The sequence below is a fragment of the Andrena cerasifolii genome, chromosome 2 (genome assembly GCF_050908995.1).
Source record: "Andrena cerasifolii isolate SP2316 chromosome 2, iyAndCera1_principal, whole genome shotgun sequence".
Classification (NCBI taxonomy): Eukaryota; Metazoa; Arthropoda; class Insecta; order Hymenoptera; family Andrenidae; genus Andrena; species Andrena cerasifolii.
In genome coordinates this window covers 11,421,911-11,445,550 of record NC_135119.1, presented here as the reverse complement: position 1 = coordinate 11,445,550, position 23,640 = coordinate 11,421,911, and the positions used below count along the sequence as shown (strand labels likewise).

The 23,640-nt window shown below is 39.9% G+C and overlaps 1 protein-coding gene across 3 annotated transcripts in view; it reads left to right on the top strand.

Moving 5' to 3' along the window:
• Positions 1-1,143: 1,143 nt before the first annotated feature.
• Dh44 (corticotropin-releasing diuretic hormone 44) overlaps positions 1,144-23,640 on the top strand; it is a 58,243-nt gene continuing 35,746 nt past the window's right edge. Inside the window, exons 1-2 of one of the 3 annotated variants that reach the window (XM_076807535.1) lie at positions 1,144-1,228; positions 1,325-1,598. The gene's annotated coding sequence lies outside the window, so the exon portion shown is untranslated. Of the gene's footprint in view, positions 1,599-13,416; positions 13,491-23,640 lie in introns of those variants that run through there. The other 2 variants (XM_076807534.1, XM_076807536.1) reach the window with 2 other exon arrangements.

Here is a 23,640-nt window from a genome sequence, read left to right as displayed (position 1 = left end):
ATCCCCAAAGTAAAAAATGTCTCTTTTTACTTTATGGTGAAAAAATAATTAGATAACATAATCACATGAGTTACTTAAGTAATTATTGAATAATAAGTTCAAGGAACTCGGCAAATTAAAAATATTCACCTGTTTATCAAAAACATGTCTTTCTGTTTTTATAATTTAAAGTCTGCTCTGCTGAATGAATTATTTAAATGGCTGCAGTATTTTGACTGCACAAAGGTAGCATAATAATTTCCCTTTTTATTGAAGGCTTGTATGAACGAGTTGATGAAATATTTACTGTCTCTAATTTAAATTGTTAATTTAAATTCTAAGTAAAAAAGCTTAGATTTCTGTATGGGACGAGAAGACCCTATAGAATTTTATAACTTATTTTTAACTGTTGTTGTATATAAATATAAATTATTTTGTTGGGAGGATGTTTGAAATTATGACTTAAGTCAACTTAAGTTAAAAATTTCTTTCAAATCCATTAAGTTTCTCTAGTACTATTCTGCCCTCCTAATTATATAGTTAAAATATCCTCTCTAGCATTTCGAAGCATCCGAGAAAACCGAGGTTTTGTCATTCTCTCTGTACCACCCTTGTAAAAAAATTAAGAAATTAAACAGTTTCTGGATCTCTATGAAGCACGCAGGGTTTGCCAACTCTACTTAAAAGGTAAAAAAACCCATGAAACTTCAAATACTTCAATATTTCTTGAAAAATGGAAAAACGCTAGACAGGCCACTTCAATTAAGAAGGGCAGTTAAATCGTTGTGCAAAACCAAACCACACATACAGACTTACTGTGTGTTCCCCAGTAAACCCACATCCAAAATTGAAATCTTATTATCACCTACACAGCTGAAGATCTCCAGCGTAGGCGTTCACGTCAGGAAATAAATCCAAACCAATGAAAACACGAAATATAAAAATTGTCACGTCGAAATCGATCGACCGCTCGAGGAAGGGGTAGGCGGGCACGTGGCGAGTCGATTATTATTTCCGATCCTGCTAATCCGCAGGACCGCGGCGCCGTTTTAATTCTGCCCGATGGGATCCAAGATTCATAGGGTGGCAGGGTGGAAGAATGGGCGAAGGGAGAAATCGGTCTGTAGGGCCAAGAGCAAGCAAGACTCGAAGCGGTGTGGTGCGGAGCCGTGGCGAGTTGGCACGGCTAGCCTATAAAAGCCCTCTCGCACCGAGCCGTCGACGTCACACGTCGTTAGTACTCTGCACGGTGAGGAACTCCGGCGTGCCACCTGTTATCCCAGGACGAGGCTGCTCCGCAATCTCTCGCCCTGCAGCGAACCATAATCGACGAATTTTCCAACAGTACCGCACGCATCAGAGAAGTGGCTGCTGTGGGCGAGAAGGAAAGGAGCGGACGTTACTTCGCCAGGATCGCGCGTCGACAAGCCAGCGGGCTCCTCCGAGGCCCGTTCTTTTCGTAGCCGCACTCACGCCCGGCGAAACAGCCGCCCCGGCCTACCTAGTCTCGCCGTTTATTTTCCAACGTGATTGAAAGGGAAGATTGTTACCTGTGACGAGGACCAAGGCCTGCGAGGGAAACGATCCAGCGGCGAGCAACCACCTCGTAATTCGAAAAAGTAAGTGGCTACCCCCGCCCCACCCCGCGTTCCGCTAATATCCCATTCCTTAGCCGCGAAACGGGTCGGACGCTCGCTGTTGCGTTAATTTCCACCTAGTTCCGACTTCGATATTCCCGCCTTATCACAGTCTCGCTCCGACGAGCCGCCGTTGTGCAATTATTTTGAATATTGCCCGCACGTTTATCTGGGGCGAAGATTGCGGCGCAGCACGGGTTGCCAGATTAGTGTAATTTTAACGCCTGTTTCCATTAATAGCGACGAGATTACGGCGAAAGCCACTGTCTCTCGGTCTCGCTTTTGAATTTCTCTTCCGTTTTTCAACTCGTTCGGAGCACGCTTCGTTAGCATCGGGTGATTTTATTATTTGAAATTATCATTGCCGTGTGTGTTGGCGTTGAAACCAGAGAGGGGAGTTGGTTTTAAATGCACGGCCAAGTGGCACGTAGAATTCAGCCAGAGAGAACCGTGGATGTTCGAGTCTAATCTTTCGTAGCGACAAGGACTTTGCAAAGAATAACAATCAATTAAACGGCTCGAGCTGCGCCGGGTTCCGTATTGGCGTTTCGTGGTAGAAACCCAGCCGTTGAACGAATGACTAACCCGTTCGCTTCGATACAGAGCGGAATCAACTTTTGGATCGAAAAACCTTTTTTTAGATGCCGTTCCTCGAATTGACAAGTATTTTTCACCCTCGGAAATTCGCCGTTGCTCCCGGTACGCATCCGAGCCTGACTCACCTCTCGATTTACGTTTCGTCACAGTCCAGTAACGCGCGGATCCTCGGAAGATGATAAATCGCGGTTACCCAAAATTCTCCCACCTTCCGCCTTACGATCCTGCCGCGCCGTGCCTCGCGCTCCTCCACCTGCCAATTAACGCGAGAGGTTAACGATCAGCCGTGCAGTGTCTTCGCGTGATATCCCGTTGCGTGCTTGGCGGAAAGAAATCTTACCGCAATGTGAATGGTAAATTACGCTGGCCTGGGCTAGTCGTATTAGCACGATTTTCTGTTACGACACAGACAAATTAAAAGGAAAAGGGAAATCTTGCTCAATGGCAACCTGTATGAACTGAATTCTTTTCTTCGTTTAACCAACGATTCCTTTTTGTTTCTAATCTCGAAACAGCCGATCCACTGTCCAATTTTATACTAATCGGTAATTGCTTGCTTGTCTAACTTTTACTGTCTAATTTTATGCAACGCGAATTGCCCTTAACGTTCTTATCAAATCGCTAAAAAATAGGTGACCTCTCTGATTTTTTTTTTGAAAAATTGTACAACTTGCAGTAAAAAAACTTTATGGTCTTTATTTATTCGTTATTCAAGGATATGAAAAAATTCTATTCTCCTGTAGTGGTTTGATTTCTACGTGACGCTCAGCGCAAAAAAAGAAGCGTCGATGGTAGCCAGTGTAAGTCGACGTAGGATTGTCTTAAATAAAAAATCCAAAGATATTTTTATATGTTATATCAACCGCTATCGTATCAGCCTTTAATATGGCAAAGAAAGCAAAATCACGATGTTTGGTGTAAGTTTGAACGCAAACATGCTAAAAGCTTAGCTTATCTTTCGGTGGAAACGGTTCCACAAGGATGCGTTGAAGCTAATTTTTTAAAGCTTGACACAGCAGAGCTTAGCTGTCAGGTGCATTCCCGGCTTTAACATAGAAATTACTAAAGGAGTTAAAGTAACTGGTTTATCATTTTCCATGGAAATTAAAAAATTTCTAAAGGTTGCACATTCTCAAATTTTCCGTCATATTTTCCTTTGAGTTGCGTATGTTTTCAGCGACCGGTCATTTTTATCGTTTTGGCACAGCACAGTGGCTACCTAATTATACGACAGTCATAAGTAATTTTAGGGATAGGTAATATAATTTTTCGAGCCCATCAAATTCATCATCTCCGTAGTTTTTGTAATTGAAAAGTGTTTACCTGTTCAAAGTAAATCGCTCTTTTCGCATACAAGTGCGACGAGCATGCACTATGTCGCTTTGGAAGAGAGTACGCGTATCGTGGGTCGTAAATTATCGAGGATTCCTGACGATAATGTGGGTGGTGTAGCATTAATTTGATAATAATGGGAGATCGAAGAAAGGGTGGCGATTCAGCAGAGTAAACACGGAGAATTGTGCAAAGTGTGTGTTACCGTAAATTGTTGCGGTTTCTTTTACCCCCAGCGATTGGATCTACGCGCAATGGGACCGCAGCCTACGTGGGCACCGCTCCTACGGGTATCGAGAATATTGGATTCTTTCTGTATTGCACTGCAGAGCTGTACGTATCGCGTTCATACGTTTGATTTCGTGCGTCGGTGTCTGTCACGGGTCGGTTATTTTATGCTCGCGATTTTGGTCCTTTGTCGTTCGCATCCAAATGTCACTTGGAGATTCCCTGATCGATGGGTTAAAACTAAACGACTGGATGGAAGTGCCAATGGCTTCTCCCGTGCACAGTGTTACAGGGGAGAATAAAAGTGATGACGTTATACTATACGCTACGAAATGTTTTACAAAGAATATAGTTTATTTGTGATTTTATTGCAGGAAAATATTGGAAACCTTCTGAACAAGAAACCCCCTACTAAATTATTTATATTCATCGTTATCAGACCTTTGAAAGAATTTTCAGATCAGAAGTATTATTCAGTGTTCGTTTGAAAATGTACACCTTATCGGTTGTCATTTTCGCAGCTTTGCAAGATTCTATTTTCCGCTATTCTCAGGTTTTCTGATAAATTATATAATAACCTACTACTTTTTATCAAGTTCTCAACATTGTTATTTTAGCTAGCACTATAGGCCACAGGACATTTTCTTTAATCTGTAGGGGAAGCTGTAGTAGTCGTTAGCATCCTTGGCTCAAAAAGTACTTCTTTACAATTTCTAGTTTTCTTTCACTACAACACTGCAAATCCCAGTTTTACATTTGCTAAAATCGCAAAAAACGTCTCAAGGATTTTCTGAAAATTTTTATAAGAAGCAGGGTGAAGTAGAAGACAAACATTTCGCAACGAGGTCTTAAATTCATTTATTTTTACTTTCAGTTATTAATGAAGGGTGAATTATTAAAAAGTCAACAATTTATTTTTAGTCTTCGAGTGCTAATAATTGATACACACATTGTGACAATGAATGTACTAACAAGGGGAGGACACCATGTGGTAGACATCGATTTTGATGAGCCTTGGCACGATGGATCTATGTCGAAAATAAGTAAATAGGTGCCCGAGCGTTTCTGCCAATGGGCCTTAATAATAGAGATATTTCCATGTAAATTATTAAAAATTTCATAGTGGCCGTGGGGTTTTAGTGGGTAAGAATCCCACAACTACCCTGGCGCCCGCGGGGAATTCCCTTCTGGGCGCGTCAGGGTGTCTTTTGATGATATCTTCACGTTATTTTTTTTTATAAATTCTTTTTTTTAACTTGGGGAAATCTTCAAAAGGCACCCCGACTCCTCTAGAGGGGAATCCCCATTGGCGCCAGGGTAGTTGTGGGATTCTTACCCACTAAAACCCCACGGCCACTATGAAATTTTTAATAATTTACTGTAAATATCTCTATTATTAAGGCCCATTGGCAGAAACGCTCGGACACCCACTTACTTATTTTCGATATGTCGATCCATCGTGCCAAGGCTCATCAAAATCGATGTCTACCACATGGTGTCCTCCCCTTGTAAGTATGCCGATGAATGTACTTTCATGGCTATTTTAGTTTTGTCATTGAATATTTTTAAAACAAAAGACGCAAAGGTACTGAAGATGTTTTATTTCAATGAGAAATCCCTAATCATCGATAATAACTGCAAATTAAGACCATATAAAAAGGTCACAAAAAATATAGATATTCCAAATGGCATTTCCGCTTAGGGTGCCAATCATCGTACAGTTTACCCTGCAAAGCCGACTGAAAAATTTGTTCCCGTATCATGTAGGTAGATACCTGAAACCCTTCGACCGTAATGGACTTGAATCATCGCAAAGGGCACTGTTGTTCGAGCAACGGACGGTCAAGTCGAAGAATGTCGTATTTACACGAAGGCGCCAAGGGCCACCCGTTGCTCTCTCTCTCTCTCTCTCTCTCTCTCTCTCTCTGTTGCTCATAAAACTAAAGTTGGGAGAGAAGCGTTTAAGGATTTACAAGGATCACGTGCCCCTCATCCACATATACATATATATATATCCCCTGGTTCCTCGTCAACAGAACGTGCCATGCGTGAGACACTTGGAAGGATATATGGACCTTATGAGGTTCTTAATATGCCGTAACGAGCGCGTGTTACAAGCTGCCCTCTCAAAAGTCCACCGAATCCATAGCAGCCGCGAACAATAAACCGAGTTTATCCTCGTTCATAAAAAAAAGAAGAAAGAAAGTGGAGGAAGTTCCCGTGCCAAGGAGGGCACTGGTTATATGTAGGGGAGGCCGGGGCTAAAAGTTCCGATTTCGATAAAACATAAAAAATGACTGGAAAATAATGTAGTTATTCTCTTCACTATTGACTAATTTCTTGTTAAATTTATTGTATTTTATGATTTTAAGCTTGTGATTAATATATTGTAATAGGTTTTTCATAAAAAGTAATTTATTTGTGGCTGGTCGAAGCGGAACTTCTTACCCCTTTATGGGGCAAGTTGTTATCGCATTGGGGTAAGTTGTTTCTAAGATATAAGAGTTGCCTTTTAATGAAATATTTCATTTTCTAACGAAGTAAAACAGAATTTTATTAATAATGTTTATTTATGAAGGATCGGGTCAACAAAAATGTGTTATCTTTAAAAGAAAAGCAAAACAATATAATAACCATAAACATTATGTTTGGAGTAAAAACTAAACTCTACAAATCAGTCTTACGTTCAACTGTTTGTGGGTACCTACTTAGCGAGACTTCTACTTGTAGCCTACAGTGGTTTCCTGTCCAGATTGTAGTTTTTTAATAACTCTCGATGGAGTCAAGTGGCAGACACTGAATTCTCTAGCGACAGTTTTTATCTCTATGGAAATCTTGCCCCTTTCTGCTTTTCATTCATATGTTCGCATCTTAAAGCACAGCAGGAACAATTTATACATTTGCGGTGGGGCAAGTTTTTACCGTAACAACGTGCCCCAAGTAACTAGCCCCTATCGACACATTTTACACTTTGAAACGATAAACACTATTACACCATGTTCTTAAATGTCATTTGATCCATACGAACGAATTAATCAATAATACAAATAATCGAAATAGACCAAAAAATAATGATAGAAAAATATTTACTTATCTGGTGCGCGACTAATAGGTTCCCGCTTACAACCACACGATTCGCTGTCGCGGACGCTATTAACACGTGCGACAGAGTGGCGTGATCAACTCACGCGGAAAAAATAATTTAAAGTACAACGCTCTTTTCATTTCGAAGGTAGAACCGTCTGTACAACCTACCCCCCCGGAACTTTTAGCCCCGGTCTCCCCTTAACCAGCGGGAAGTAAAATTGCCGTTCTTAGATTAAAATGTCTGTCAGCTACACTCCTCGGAATCCGCGTCAGTAGAACACTAAATTGGAAATTCAATTCTTATCTTTCGCCGTGGCGTACGTTCGCGCGCAAACTTCGTGAATTCTTTAGTGCGCGCGGGATAAAGGCGCGGGGTGACACGAGCTTTCTTCGGCGGCGCTTCTCCGCCGTTGAAAGCGATATGGCTCTCGAAACGGGCACCGAACCAATCTCGCTTCCCTGTGAATTACTATCCCCTTTTCACTGAACTTGATTCAAACTTCCGCGACGTCTCGGATGCCGTTTCTAATTCCTATATCCTGTTCTAACAAGCGGCGGGCGTTTCCAGGGGCGCTTTTCTCACCACCCCGACCCCCCCTCCCCACACTCGCCCGACCCACTGTTCTCGCACCTCCACCCCGGCGAACGCAACCCTCCGGTTCATCGTTAATGCAATTTCTTTCGGATTTCAATCCTGCTGATCGCCGGCAATCGAGAACCCGTCGAAAGTTTCCAGCGCCCCTGCGACCATCGATTTTCCATCTCGCCGTTCGCGCGGGAAACGCTCCTCGAGATCGAGTACACAGAGAAGTATCGTCGATTGTCCTGCGTCAACAATGGTGCCGCTGACAGCTGGCTCGAACAAAATTATCTCGATTCGCCCTGCCATAAACTGGACTAACTTTCCTGGCTAATGGCGCGCCGAGGGTCAACGCGCAGCGATCATAAAATTCGCGTGGATCTTCGGTTCGGTAGGCCCTCCTCCCTCCGCTTGCAAAACAGCGCTTGTTCCTAGAAGCTCGTAAACAGCTCGCAACGAATGGGAAGATTAACGTGGTAGTTTTTCTCCTCTGTGCGAGACTGTGCGATGCCTGCTGTTTTTTTTTTATTCCGCGATTTCGAACGATTTTTTCGCCCCTGGCGAATGTCCCGCCGCCCAGAAGTTGCGCGTGGACTGTACGCAGTGTACTGTTTGAAAGGGTAAATGAGGTAAAGTGACTTTTTGAAAGGTGTTTGGGATTAATGCAGTTCTTTCTGTTAGGAATTTGGAAATATGGGTGAACAACACGTGGAGATAATAATGAGGGAGGTGTGTGAGGTTTGGCACACCGATTTGGCTAATCTTTTGCATATGGACAGTCCATGTAAAGGGTTTCATCTAAATAAGTTCGCCTATAGGAACGAGCCGGGCCTGCGGTTAAGGGGGTATATCCGTTTGAACCCTCGGAAAATGTGTACGTTTTGTGGATTTTTTTACAAGTCAACGGCTCGATAAAGATTTCCCGTTTTTTTTACTAACTTTACGTAGTATTATGAACTACTTATAAAAAAAGTTTCAGTTAAAAAACTATTGTTTTTCGGAAGTTATGTATACATATCCGAAAGTCTCTCGATTTTAGAAGGCTAAACGGTGGGCCTAAAAACTCGCGCTGCGTTCAACCACTTCACTTCCAATTTTGCATGCAGGATCGTAATAAGGTTCCACATCATACAACGAGGCCTTTTTTTATTCCGATTCTACGTTTATTATTTATAAAGAAAAAGGTGGCCGTTTCTCTTAGAAAAATGTAACTTTACCTTTGATCTCTCACCATTTCTTTATTTTTCAAAATTTTCAAAATCGGCCCGGTTGGACGATAGCTATTGACATACTTTATAAGAAGATTTTATTGTTTTTGATTTCAGACACGGCATACAGCTGTTTTCAGGCCCACCGTTTAACCGTCTAAAATCGAGAGACTTTCGGATATGTATGCATAACTTCCGAAAAACAATAGTTTTTTGACTGAAACTTTTTTTTTAAATAGTTCATAATACTTTGTAAGGATAGTAAAAAAAGGGGAAGTTTTCATCAAGCCGTTGACTTGTAAAAAAATCCACAAAACGTACACATTTTCCGCGGGTTCAAACGGGTATACCCCCTTAATGGGGGATTAGGTAATTCTTTATAAATTTTTTGTACAAAAACGGTTCGGCAAATTAATTTGAGGTTTGGCAGGCTGTTTCATTGTATCTTGAACTATAGCTCTGAATTTTTGTACGACAGTGAAAAAGAACCTGGCAGATACAGAGAGAGACCGTTGAAAAATGCTCGGGTGGTCCTGGCGTTGACGGAAAGTACTGTAGGCTTATCTGAAACACAAAAAGGAAAAGAGATTCTTAATCTTTATGAATGTGGCTATCTTTATTGCCGTATCTGTTACCGTTCCGTTTTTATTTAAAGAAGTTTTCCCGATTTTGGGGCGAAACCTTTTTCAGACTCAAATCAGGGCGCTTCATCGTCTTCAAAAGGCTGGCATTTTAACATTCTATTATTTTTCTTAATGCATCTACTACCACCCATAGCCACATTCGTACAGTTTAACAATCTCTTTTCCTTTTTGTGTTTCGGATAACTTTTACTTAATCTTTCACTCCAACCTGGTGCATCCCTCCTTGTAAGATCACAGAACGACATTCTAAGCTGACGTCCAAGAAAACCCACCCCTCAAAGAAACATTTAAAATTTCTGTCAATAAAAGCCCAGTAGCACGTGAAAATGAAATATCCTGGCTACCACTCGTCCCAGAATGTAGTCCAGCAAATGGAGTACGAAACGATAGACTCGTTAATAATTTGGACGCTACCGTGCGCCCGTAGTAGCCAGACAGAGCTGGAGCAGCGTTATGGAACTGCCGGTTATTATCCCTAATAATCGAATAGATTACCCGCGCTAGGATCGACTAACTAGTTTCCGCGATAGATCGGCAATTAGTTTTGCGAGAGCGCCGGCCGCGCGCGTCACTGCCTCGAAAATTTGTCGTTCGCGTTAAATCGCGCGAGCCTGGCACGAGCTGGACTCCCGGTGCAGCGGATAGAAAAAGACCGGGCCGTCGCGATAGCCGATAAAAACGCGTAAAATTAGAAACAATTACGCGGCCGCCGCCGCGTAAAACTCATTCACTTATCGGTCGTAACAGGCGCCGCGGTGCTGAATCGCGTTATCGGGGCGGCAGTTCGTTGTGTGGACGCGCTCGGGCGACCCGATCTGTAGTAATTTTCAATTATTCGCATCGGCGAGATAAAGCGGCGCCCGACGCAAAACAAAGAGAAGCATGGCAATTACCGAAGGTCGAGGCGGCGCGATCAGGAGTTGAAGGACCCGATAAAATACCATCGGCTACACTGTGCGCGAAACGGAGGCCGAGCAATCCGTACTAATTATTACGGTCGTTTCGACGGTGTTGCCTCCCGCGGTCCCATTTGTTCCCGTCCTGAAGGACAACGCCTAGCAGTGATTTACCAGGCTGACGGCTGACCAACAGCGTTCCTTCGTCATCAAGCCTGAAGGCTGTCGAGGGCCAAGGCCGGGGCTGAGATTAATTCCGGAATACTGGGAAGGGCGGAGACGGGGCTGTTAAAATTCCCCAGGTCCGCAATAAAGTTCTACTTCCGCGGGAAACGGCGGGAAGTGATGCATCATTGCTATAGTGATTCGGGCGCAATCTTATCGGCCGCTGAAAGCTACTTAACGGTCGCCAGCTACTAGAGCTCCAGCGATCACCATGCGAACCCTATTTCTGATTACATCGGAATGCCTCTGTACCGCGAAGAATTCCTACCCCCCCCCCGCCCGTGGTACCTGGACAGGCGCATAACCTGGCGGCGGTTGCTTTCGCTGTTTCTTGTAGATCCGCGCAACGGTACGTTTCGCAACGCGCCTTTCTACGCGGAGAATACTGGACGCGACCGTTTGCGTTAATCAGGTTCTGGCAGTTTTCATTGACCTATCGACGGTGCTCTCGATTCCTAGGCGGGCATTTTGCACGCTGATGCTGATATTGCGTCACGCGGCGTTCGGTTTTATTCAGGTGTTTCGAAACGAATGGACAGGGTAGGGAGAGATGTTTGGCGCAGCTCGGGGGGAGGGTAGTTTCTTGTTAGGAAGCTAGTGGAAAGTGGAGGAAGAGTAGCTTTTGTCCGAGGCTCAGTTTTTGGGAACACTGATGTCTGGGGGTGCGCTGGGTGAACGAGCACTTGGGGTAGAGTTGGGACAGATTCCAGTGGATGGTCAAGGTCGTATCTAGCTTTGTGAATTAGGAGATGCGATGTTTATGATTTTTAAAAGGTGGGGTGCTAAATGCTTGAAGGGTAGAGTTGAAAGGTATCAAAGTTTTAGGTATGTAGTTGGTATCAATGTTTTGGTACCATTACTGAGAGATTATAATGATATATAAATCGTGTAAATACTGGAAATTGACGTATAAGATATAAAAAAAAAGTAGGAGACAGATGTGCATAATTTATGGCAATGTTTTTGATATTTTTGATAAAATTTGTGAGAGAATAATAGCTAGGTACCTACATGTAAATGATCGATAAAGTATGTTAGTGATGTGTGAAGGAATAAAGAGAATTGATATTTGAGATAACGATAGGAAACATGCTTCGTGATATTATGTTTTACAAAGAACGAAAATATTAATATACATGGCATTATCGATAATACAGTCTTTTAAGATTTGTACAAAGACCCATTGTGTGTAATAACATTAAAAAATCACTAATTTCAAAAACAACATTTTACAAAATAATGTATAACTGTATTAAACAGTGAAGTCATATCAACTCTTAAAAAACAATATTTTAGTTAAAACATCATTTTAAACAGTTCTTTCGTTCCAAATTACGTTTTCACTTTACCGAAATCCTTTCGTGCTGGATAAAAATAATTGTGGCGGAGAAATATTCTTTCACGATTTTTCTACACTATCTTCAGTTTAAATATACATTTCTGCTGAGCAGTTGGTACTAAAAAGGGAATACATCGAAACCTTACTTTTACTTTCGATGAGACTCTGCAGATTTGCAGAATAGTGAGAAATATTTGATACGTATTTTTTGTTATCGGCAATCGTCCATGTTAAAGGGGTGAAAACAGCCCAAATGGGGGGACGAAAACAGATTTCCTGGAATATTTCGAGAATTATTAGACGTAGGGCAAATTTTTTTTTAAGTGTGAGTTTTTTAAAGGCGAATCCAGCCCCCGCTCAGTTTTTAGAAAATTTAATTAATCATCTAACGAGCAGCATTGCGACAATATCAATACTAAGAAAAATTATACACACCTAACTGTTGCAAAAATAAATGCTCAGTTGCAAAATTTTTATTCTACATTTTGGCCATATCTTTCCACCAAGAGTCTCTTCTACCCGCTTATAGTAGCATTGACAACACCACGCCATGTGCACTTACGCCTTACCCCCACACGAGCAGTTAACCCTTCATCGATTCAATCACATATGTAAGTATTACACCACGATTTTCGCGCGTGCCTCCATGAGACAGGTTTAAAACTTTTCTACGCGATAGCTGTCCGTGCTGATGCCCTTTACCCGTGCATGATTTCGCATAGTGCAAGCATAACCGAATGTACATGATGTATGTACAGGGTGTTACATAATAGATAGTAAAACAGAAAGACTAGCGATCCCACTTGCAAAAATAAATAAGAAATGTGCAATAACATTTGTGCAAAAAAATTGATTTTAAGAATTCATTTGGTAGATCCACGTACATCTGGCTAAAATTTATCAGAATTTATCAACAAATGCGGCAGGCCTACAAATTAAATCACTCCTTGTACAAAAATTAGTCCAAATCGTATAATAACTTTATTTCAACAAAATGAATTTCTAGAACCCGCTGGACTAAACGTCGATTTCTCTCGAAATGAAGTTCCATCCGAAAAGGAATTCCACAATTTTGACTTAGGTATATTTACCGAAAACTTCGTTTCATTCGCAGACGAATTTTCAAAATCGATTTCTCCGAAAATCAAGCCATCTGTCAACTAATTTTATCCCACATCTCCTACCTAATTTCTTCCCTCGTAGAATCACTGTCGTTTCCGTTCATCGCGAAGCATCCTGTGTCTGAAAAAATCAGGGGAACACCGCCGCGGACTTGTTAATACGTGTAGCCACCTATGCTTCTGGCACTGGTTGCAAAAACATTTTCCTTCGCGCCGTCGGAAGGGCGAAACTAGCTCTGGCCGCACGAAACAAGGTGAAGTTAAGGTTTATCGGTTGTCACCGGGTAATGTGAAAGAATTGCGGCGACACTTCGCCGAGTCTGACCAGCACAGGCTGATGCTACGTCGCGGTCGTCAGTGTATCTGCTCTCGTCAGAACGGGCACGTATCATTGCGCGAAGCGGTTTTATGGTAAACTTTCGTCGTTTCAGTTCGCGAGACACAAGGACTGTATACGTCGAACGTTCGAACAGTGAAGTAAGATGCTCTCGACGAATTTCAAACCGTTTCGCAACTTCGGAAGTTGACGCCGAACCCTTTACTTCATTATGTGCCGTGACTTATATTCGCAGCGAGAATTCTCAGCACGGAATCGTCTTCAATTGTGTAAAATACTGGTAAGCGTTGTAATGCCTCGAGGGGATGATCATATGCAATTCATCAGGTCGTCCTATGAGTAATGTAATAAACAAGTTTCTGTTAATGATCGATATTGACGACTTATATGCTATTTTTACGTATTTACTGCTAGCTTTTCACATCTTTTTATTAAATCTCTTATTGCTTTTTCTTGATTATTAATAATTTATTATTACTAGTATAAATACTTTATAAAAATTATTACTAGTATAATTTATTATTATTAGTGTAAATACTTTATAAAAATTATTACTAGTATAATTTATTATTATTAGTATAAATACTTTATAAAAATTATTACTAGTATAATTTATTATTATTAGTGTAAATACTTTATAAAAATTATTACTAGTATAATTTATTATTATTAGTATAAATACTTTATAAAAATTATTACTAGTATAATTTATTATTATTAGTGTAAATACTTTATAAAAATTATTACTAGTATAATTTATTATTATTAGTGTAAATACTTTATAAAAATTATTACTAGTATAATTTATTATTATTAGTATAAATACTTTATCAAAATTATTACTAGTATAATTTATTATTATTAGTATAAATACTTTATAGAAATTATTACTAGTATAATTTATTATTATTAGTATAAATACTTTATAAAAATTATTACTAGTATAAGTCTAAATAATAAATTAATAAATAAAGCTTGCGTTAAGTAGTAGCATTACAAAGTCAGTTCTCAGAAACAGTGCATTAGGTACTTATAGGACGACGTTATTAAAACAGAAACTCGTTTATCCGAATTAGAGAGAGTTAGGAGCAGGAGGCAGGGTGTCGAGATAATAGAACGACTAGGTTTTGGGGAGAAGCTTATTTGTCGCTTAATACTCGATAATTTAATTTTTCTTCATTTATTTTAGTCTACCAGTTTTCCTGCGTGGCTAGTTTATAAACATATTTCTCCACACTTTTGACATTTTTTTATATGTTTCCTAATTTTCTTTTTGTGTTTGATACTATTTAAACCCCGTGTCCAAAGCAGTAGATGCTTGAGAATGACTGGGAATATTATTAACAGAAACGTATTCTTCTTCATAATTTCATCAGCTATTTCATCACTTCAAAGCTAGTACTTCTATATCGCAAAATTTGCTTAATCATGCTGAGATGGCACTTGTCGGACAATCAAGCGTTAAATTAAACAGTATTCCAATAATCCAAGTTCTACTACAGCACAAATAATTATTTTCACGAAACAGACTCACTTGAAATTTCAATATCACACGCCTACTAAAATTACTTTAATAATACACACATCCACGCCTAAATTATACTTGCAAAAGGCAAAGTCAATGCACCCATATTAAGTACTAATATCTGTTCAATTCTGTGCAAAACTCCAGATCCAACGCGACATTATCACCTGCACAAAACTCCCATGGACCTTCCCAAGAAAGTGGCCGCCACAACTAAAGATAAAGACCACAGAGAATCGTACATCATCTCTGCCTCGTCGTCATTTTCGATCGATTGCACTGTCGACTACGCACAGAGATGGGAGGGCGTTTAAAAAAAGTCTGAAGAAAATTGCGGGGGTACAGCAATCCCGTATTACAAACTTTGTCCTGGGAGCATTTTTCCTTCGATACACGCGCTGTCGAGTACAATTGATCAATAATAACTCTTTTGAACGATACATATCAGAAAGTATGACCTATTGTACGTCCAGTTAAGGCTTCCCCGCAAAGCACATGGGAAACAGTTGCAAAGGGAACGGAATGGTAGATAGTAGTCGCGCGGTATCAACATTGGTTTCCCCATTCCGGTGGGCAGAGGGGAAGAAATATATTATGTAGTCGTTGGAAAGGTGCAGGGAGCATTAGTATGTGTGCGCGTGATAGGAAAGCATGCGGGTCATGGGGCAACAATTTTCACGAGGTACGATGAAAGAATCCCTTTGACGGGCGTGTTACGTGCGCCACGTGAAAAGGGAAAAGTCGATGAGTACGTTTTCTCCTTCGTCAATTATAGAGGACCTGGGGGGCCGCCTTATTTCGCGGAATCAGATAACGCTAATGGAGAATGAAATCCCAGGTGCCAGGTAGAACCGCAGCATTTTCTGTTGCTGCCTCGGTCTTCGGCCCATCGGAGATAAATCGTCGCGATGAAAAATTCGACGGCAATAATTGAATCGTTAATATTCTACGATACTGCGAGGGGACGATAGTTTTTCGAACCTTTCAACCTTTACTTAAGGCCATCTTCGGGGGAAAAAATGATCGCGTATACGTATGCACAGAGAAAAGAAGTTACCGTTAAGTATCGAGTCAATTATAAAAGGTCTGTTAAGTGATCAAGCTTGCAGAAGTTAACGAGCGAGGTATAAAATGTGCTGGTAAATGAAGGGAGAATTTAAGATCGTTAATAGTTGGAAATTAATTGCCGAAGTCGGATTTTAATAGAAGAAGATGCAATTAGGGCAGCGAACGAAGGGAAGGTGTTTAAGTTTGAATTGATTTCATTTGAGAGAAAGGGTTTAATTATTTGTTAATAATTATGGGATAATTAGATGGTGAAGGTTCCTTGGAACTTCTGGATTTGTAACATCGGTTTGTCTAGCATCGTAACGTGGTTTTTATTTGTTCCAGTGGCCGACAGGTTGTGCGCCCCTTTTATGGGCGTTGTGGCCAATTTTCTGAGCTGCTAATGCATTCCTAATGGTGATAACAGAGTGTGTTAGGGTGTGTTAGGGTTTCCATGAAAAATATTTCCAGTGTTAATTATACGAGACTTGTCTCGGTGGTCTGTTGTTCCTAAGGTTCGAAGATTTCTTTGTCCGTTTAAACAATTTAATCTATAGGTTGGAACATTTTATAGATAATATGGCTTATTTATTTTTTAACAGAATAGTGATGCTAGTAAAAATATATTTAACGACACAAAATAGTTGGAGAATTTTCAGTTACATATTTAGCAAATTATAAGTTCGTGTAATTTGTAGTTAACACGTTACAAATTAGTATATATACGAAACTACTTAAATAGTTCGATGCTGCTATGATTTATATGTAAAACATTTTGCTCCTACCTCTATCGCAGCAACTAGTTGCATCGACATAGTTCGACTTCCACTGTAAAAGAATCGTGAATTTCGCCTGGAATTTCGTTTAGTACAAATATTCAGCTGTTGAATGTTTCGGTAGAACTATACGCAGGGTAGTTCGCGGCAAAGTTCCTAAAATTTTCCAAATAACTTTGACGTACCGTAAAGAAATTCTGGAATGTTTTGCGCCATCGCCCTTTGCGTCTTAATTCAGCTATTCCATCCACTTACACGCTGAAATGAGGCATTAATGAAAAGGGGAATTTAAGTATAATTTTCAAAAGATAAAACTTTCGAAATTGTAAAGTTCATTAAGCACCTTCGTTATGGACATTATAAACGCCAACCTACATCAGCTTAAATTACCCACATTTACATACGTCGATTAAACAATTTCTTTCAAGGGGCATGTATAATTTTAGTTTCTTTATTATTGTACATTACCATCACCTTACAAATTGCTTCATTAATCCACCGAATATTTCTCAACGCACATTAATGTTAATTTCTTCCTAAAAATTTTAACACCCTCAATTATTGTCATTTTATGAATAACTCGATTATTTCATTTCCCCACATTTTGCATAATATTGACCGCATTATTATGTATAACTTCAATTTTATTTAAATTCATACTTTGCATTTATTTATTCAGCTCCAACCACAGATTATTTAAATTCAACCAATCTGGGTATTAGTCGAAATCGTTCTGACAACGACTGCTTTAATCTGTTTCTTAATTAACGTAAACCTAAGCCGCCTTCAATGAATTTTTCGCGGGTCATGTAATCTTTGAAATGAGATTTAAGTACATTCAGTTGTGAACTCCCGAAACTGTAGAAGATATTGCGTTGAATGAATTTTCATAAGGCAGCCAATTCGCTTATGCCACAGAGCGTTCATGTGTAACGACGGTTTATAAAATACGATTTCGTAAAGCTACCCTCGATGATCGACATTGTGTTCCCTTTACTGTACAACCCACATTGTTCTCCAAATTCACTAAATTTTGCTACGCAATGCGCATTGCCAATTTGTTCACGCAAATCGCAAGTTTTCCTCGTTCATAAAAGATTTAATCGCCAGATGGGGCGGGGAGGGGGATGGAGGAGGGGAGGTGTGCAAGTTTATCGAGTTTGGTACAATTGCAATCGGCATGGAAATGTCAGATTGAAATGAAAGCGTCTTTTCTACGTTCGATTTGCTGAATTAATTTTAGTCCTTCGTCCATGCCCTTTGTTCCACGCTTCTGTCAGGAATTTTATATTTAATACGCGAGCGAGGCATTGCTTCGAAAGTGCCCATTCTGCGTTACATTGACGTCACGCTGAAACTGTTCACTGAAAAGATCTGTCGATTAGAAAGTGACGTTCAGGATTTAAACATTAGGTTGCTGTGCGTGCTTTACTATGTACAAGGTGTTTCGCAAAAAGAGATAACAAATTTCGGAGTTTGTAATTTAAATTTCTTTATAAAAGTGGTGTCCCGATAGAATGGGATAAGTTGGCAGACTGTAGTGGAATAATGATGTGTAATAGTTAGAAGCAAAATAAATACTAGGAATAGTTTACAAAATGTAGGAAACAATTTGTAAATAAATTCACGTTTGGGTTTAGAGCAGGAATGGAAGAATTAATGTTAATTAATCATAAATGAAGGAAGTGATTGTAATTCATAAAAAAATAATAAAAGTATAGTTGCGAAAAGTATTTGCATCAACTGAAGTCGATTTTTTTGACAAATATATCTATACAAGGGCATCCAGATTTTTTTTCCAGGGAGGGGGTAGCAGCTTTGAGAAACGGTCAAGTTGACAGCTGACGATTGGTTGCATGTTTGAAGTTTGAACCCATTTTGAAGCGCCAATTTAATTGAAATTTTTAAATTGAATTTTAAAAATATTAACTCTTTTAGTGTAAATTTAATAAAGATTAGTTTTTAAAAATAGGCGATTTTTTCTCAAGCCAAGGAGCCCAAATTTTAGTGAAATCGGTGAGCGAAAAGCCTGTGCACTCTCCTTGTAAAAAATGATGAATTGCAAGCACGTTCTTCCTTCTTTTCTCTACCAACCAGTGAATGACCGACTTGTTGAATCTATGGAGCTTTCAGATTAATACTTGAATATATTTATGTATAACAACAAAACAACTATTGAAATTGCAATTTAAATTTATTTTTCTTGAAATTACTATAAAAATAATTACTTATTCTTATCGTAATTTTAAAAAAAAATTAGAAAATGCAAAACGTGTAGAAGCCCAGTAAATGACGCTTACTTTCAATAAGAATTGTACTTATTAATATTTCCTTAATACGCGTAACTAAAAATATAGGATATTAAAAGTGCAACTACACTCCATTTATAAACATATAATAATATTTAAATTTATAATTCACATTTCTTGAAATTTCTATAAAAATAATTACTTATTCTTATCGTCATTTAAAAAAAATTTAGAAAATGCAAAACGTGTAGAAGCCCAGTAAATGACGCTTACTTTCAATAAGAATTGTACTTATTAATATTTCCTTAATACGCGTAACTAAAAATATAGGATATTAAAAGTGCAGCTACACTCCATTTATAAACATATAATAACATTTAAATTTATAATTGACATTTCTTTGCCTAATGGTGATTCACTGGTATGCGGTCAATTACTGGTTGGTTTACCCTAGTACTCACATGTCCAACCCATTAATTTTTTTAATCCCGTTTAAATAGCAAATTATTGATAATTCTGATGTATTGAACTGCCCTGCCAATTCTCTGAATGTTAGACACGGATTATCCGCAATTGCTGCTCTTCTTGCGGTTTCATCGAGCTGCTTCTATAAAACTGCTTTTAATTAGAGCCATACCGACAGCCAGTGAAACTCGCGCCGAGAAAGGCGGGAATGGAACAGTGTCATCGATCGTGTATCCGATGACTTCATAGACGCGTGGCACAGCTATGAAAATATGTAAACGTTTGGCGCGTTATTTGCATCAGCCGTCGCGTAGCGAGATTACGAGTTAATGAGTTTTCAACTCGCTCGCGAACCACACGGGGATATTTTGCCACAGTGATTCCTGCTACCCTTCGGTTTTTAATTTTCATTTCCATTCGATACGAGAGACAACAAGCTTCTGGATTCGCGTTCGAACGAGACTCCACTTCGATTTCACCATAGCAGGCTCTTTGCCTCGTCGTTTTCACTTTTGCTTTTGTTAGCCAGTAGAGCAGATGTTCTGTATCGGCAAAAGTTCGCAGCGGTTACTCGTGCCCCAAAGTGAAAGCTACGAATATCGCGCAGGCTGTTTTCGATACGGTGGTATTCCGCGAGCTAAGCCTCTTTCCTGCGACAATGAAGTTCCTCGAATTGGCCAGGGAGAGGTGTTTGCGCGACGTTAGGAAAAAAAAATGCCGCAGTAACTCGGAAGGGTTACTTGGTGAACGGGAAATGAAATCGAATTAAGCTGTAACGCAGGTGAATGGATGACCCTGCCTGGGCGAATGGAGGAAGAATCAGGACGCTACATAGTGGCGCGTGGCTGAAAATTAGTGGGTCTAATCTGGTACAGTAGAAAATCGATTGCCCGAAGAAAGTGGTATCATCTTTTTACCATTAGCTTTAACAACTTTCTTCCTTCCTTTTCTTCTCTACCGCTGTCTCATTAGCTTCAACACTTTATCGGTGGACTGTTGGACATTTTGTGGTTCTAACACCGATGGTCATTTCCGCGTTGTTCTTCGTCAAGTGTATTAAATTGACTGTACTCAATTTAAAATGTTTGGGGCCTGTGAGACCCCACCTTATTAACGTCGAGTTAAATAACGAATCGAACATAAGTTACAATAACTTTAGAGTATTCGACGAATAAAATTAATTTTTTTATTATGTCGAGTACACTTAAAGTTAAAGTTGAAAAATTTATTCGACGCTGAGGTTGACACGCTCGACGAATAAAATTAATTTTTTTATTCGTCGAGCGTGTCAACCTCAGCGTCGAATAAATTTTTCAACTTTAACTTTAAGTGTACTCGACACACGAAGAATAATATCCAACTTTCATTCGTTACTGAAAATTTTTATTTAAATAAAAAAAATCTCCGACCTACATGAACCCAACTACTAAAGCCCAGTACGTTTGTACTCAAAATAATATGCACTACGATCGTGACAAACATAAACTACACGTTCCCCTTAAAAAAGAGAAAAATGCCTTCGAATCTCTAAAATACATCCCCCCTAGCAAGATTTCATTCGCTCCAACCTGTAACACACCCCCGCCCTCGAAATCATGCAACTTCTATTCAATGCGAGTTCCTCTCATCATGACGATATTCACGTAAATCAAGGTAGCAGTTTCAAGTGACACACACCGTACATGTCGTCACGTTGCTTTCCGATAGAAAATGCTTCTCAAGCTGTCTTTCATTTATTTGGGTCATCGGGACGTGCGGCAATAACGCGATCCACGTGGGTAAGGGGAATGTGACGCGGCTGGAATCCAGCGTCGGGTGCGCAAACACGTATCATAGAGATGTGAAAAATTTAGGGGAAATAAGCTAGATTATGCTCGAAGCCTGTACTAGTTGCTGGGGATGGGCGTTTGGAACGTGCCCCCGCGCTACGTGGATAACATTACGGACGTGACTGAACTAAGTTTGCCAGCTGACGTGCCGAATCAGCCAGGTAAATTGTATTTTATATACGCGAGAGCCCTGTAATATCACCATATCCTAGTTGGCCTCGCATCCACGCCAGAAACGTTGTAGGAAGCTCACCACTACCTATGAACAGGATCTTCACTTGTGTCAACAGGGATGTGTCGTCTGGCGATACCCCTAAGACCGGTTGATAATCCCCAAATGTTTCCTCCTCGACTAGCAATTATTGCTCGGCAACTCGAAAGCTGAAAAAATTTGCAACCTCGCAGAAATCTAATTCGAGTGATGGTAATAACGTAAGCATTTTTTGTTTCGGCAATGAAACGGTTCTGGGGGTGAAAACACTCCGAAAAAGAAATGGTGAGTTTTCATATTATCGCGAATATCTACGAAACAGTAAAGGATATTGAAAAAACGTTTAATTCGAAGTTTTTGTTATTTTAATATCCTGGGATATGGAGGTAAAGAATTTTCGGAAAAGGGTGGTGGGGATAGATTTGGAAGAAATGAAAATTCTTTTTTCGAATATTCTTTATCACCGTATTATAGGGTACAAAGAACCATTTCACAGTTTCACAGATATTCACGATAATATGAAAAGTTACGATTCCTTTTGAGGGGGTGTTTTCACCCCCAGGACCAGTGCATCGCCGAAACAAAAAATTACTTGAACTAGATTTCTGCAAAGTTACAAATTTTTTTGAACTTTCGAGGCGCCGACCATCCCCTGTAAGCTTAGCTGCTGCTCTACGTAGGAGAATTATAATATTATTAAAAATTTCTGGAAACTTTCTGTGCACACAGACACGTTACTTTTAGAAATTCCTAGTGCACGCGGCAACACCACTCGGGCGGATAAATAAGGCTCCGATGAACCCCACAGGACGCCTTTAAGTGACACCTAAGTGTCCTGAATCTAAATTCCGACTTTTAGTCCAGTGAAATTAGGCTTTGTCTGGGGAATAACTCTCAGCAAGCTACATTTCTGTATGGGCCTTTATTTCGTCGTTTCAAACAATATATCTAAACCTCCCATCGATGATCCGTATCTGCTAAAAATTTTACAGAGGGTCATAGGTAAACAATAAACAGTTCTTCGCGAATATTTCGTTATGTATCAGTTCTACGGCAAAAATAGCTATTACGAAATTTGTAGCTTAGGAAATTCTCTACAAAAAAGTTTCATATGTTTTTTTTCGTAGGAGTAACCATTTTCATGCCTGACGGCTTACAATGTTTCAACCCTCATACTTCTGACAAGGGAAGATCACGAACCTGGAAAATTATCAAAAAATTATGAAACTTTGTGAATATTTAGGGAATGTCCTCCCGGGTGCAACGCAATTTTCTTTGCTGCCCAAATTCACTCTAAGAGGGTGAAATTGACCCCTGAAAATTTATCTTCGATCCCCTGCAAAATTTTTAGCAGATGTTAAAACGACGAAATAAACCCCCATACAAAAATGTAGCCTGCTGGAAATTATTCCCCAGATTGGCTATATTTCCGACTAATATCACTGGACTATTTCGGCGCTGTTACTCGCGTCTTCTTTTCCGAAGTGTAGAAGCGTGTCTCGCATTCGAAATAAAGTTTGTTGCTTACAATTGCTTAATTAAAATACGAACATTTTCATGGTAATAGCATGGACGAGTTAAGCTTGCCAGATCCCCCGATTCGTTTGCATTATTTCATGGAGAACGGAACGGCAAAGACAACGATGGGGATGTTGTAAGCGAAGTGGGCGACGGAAAAAAAAAGAGGAAAAATGGGTGGAAGATGCGAAAACTGTTTAATGTCCCGTAGTGTCGCGAGCGGTAGCTGGTCGTTTCTCTCGGTAAATTAAATTCAGTCACGTGCGGGGGCTGGTAACGACGAGAGCCGTCCGTAAACTACTACACCGAAATTAAATCGGCAAGATTGCGTGTCGGAGGTTAGATTATGAATGGATCTGTTTTTGGAGCGACGCTGTTCGTTTGCCTGCTCGCGTCAATGAACCCCTTGCTCAAACGAGCATGAGATTGGATTGTTGATAGGAACGCAACACCGAGCCCCGTTTTATTCGATCCTTCTTCGCTGCATTCAGCGAAACGGGGGTTCAGGGAATGCCTATGCAATGATTAACCCGTTAATGAGACACCGGGGACATTTGCAGTGAATGTACAGGTATTCTGTTTTGTATTTTTCTTTTTTATTTCCATCTAACAGGAACTCGATTTTAATGTCTGTAGAAATATAGGGTGCGATGTATTGTCTCGGATCCATTTTAGGGGTGGGTTCAGTACTGAAAAATAATAATATAAATTTAGCAAAAGTCGAAACATAAGTTGAAGGTCACAATTTCATTTAAAAAATTTTAATCCCCATTTTTAGTCCCAATTTTTAATTCCCAGCTCATTTAAGGG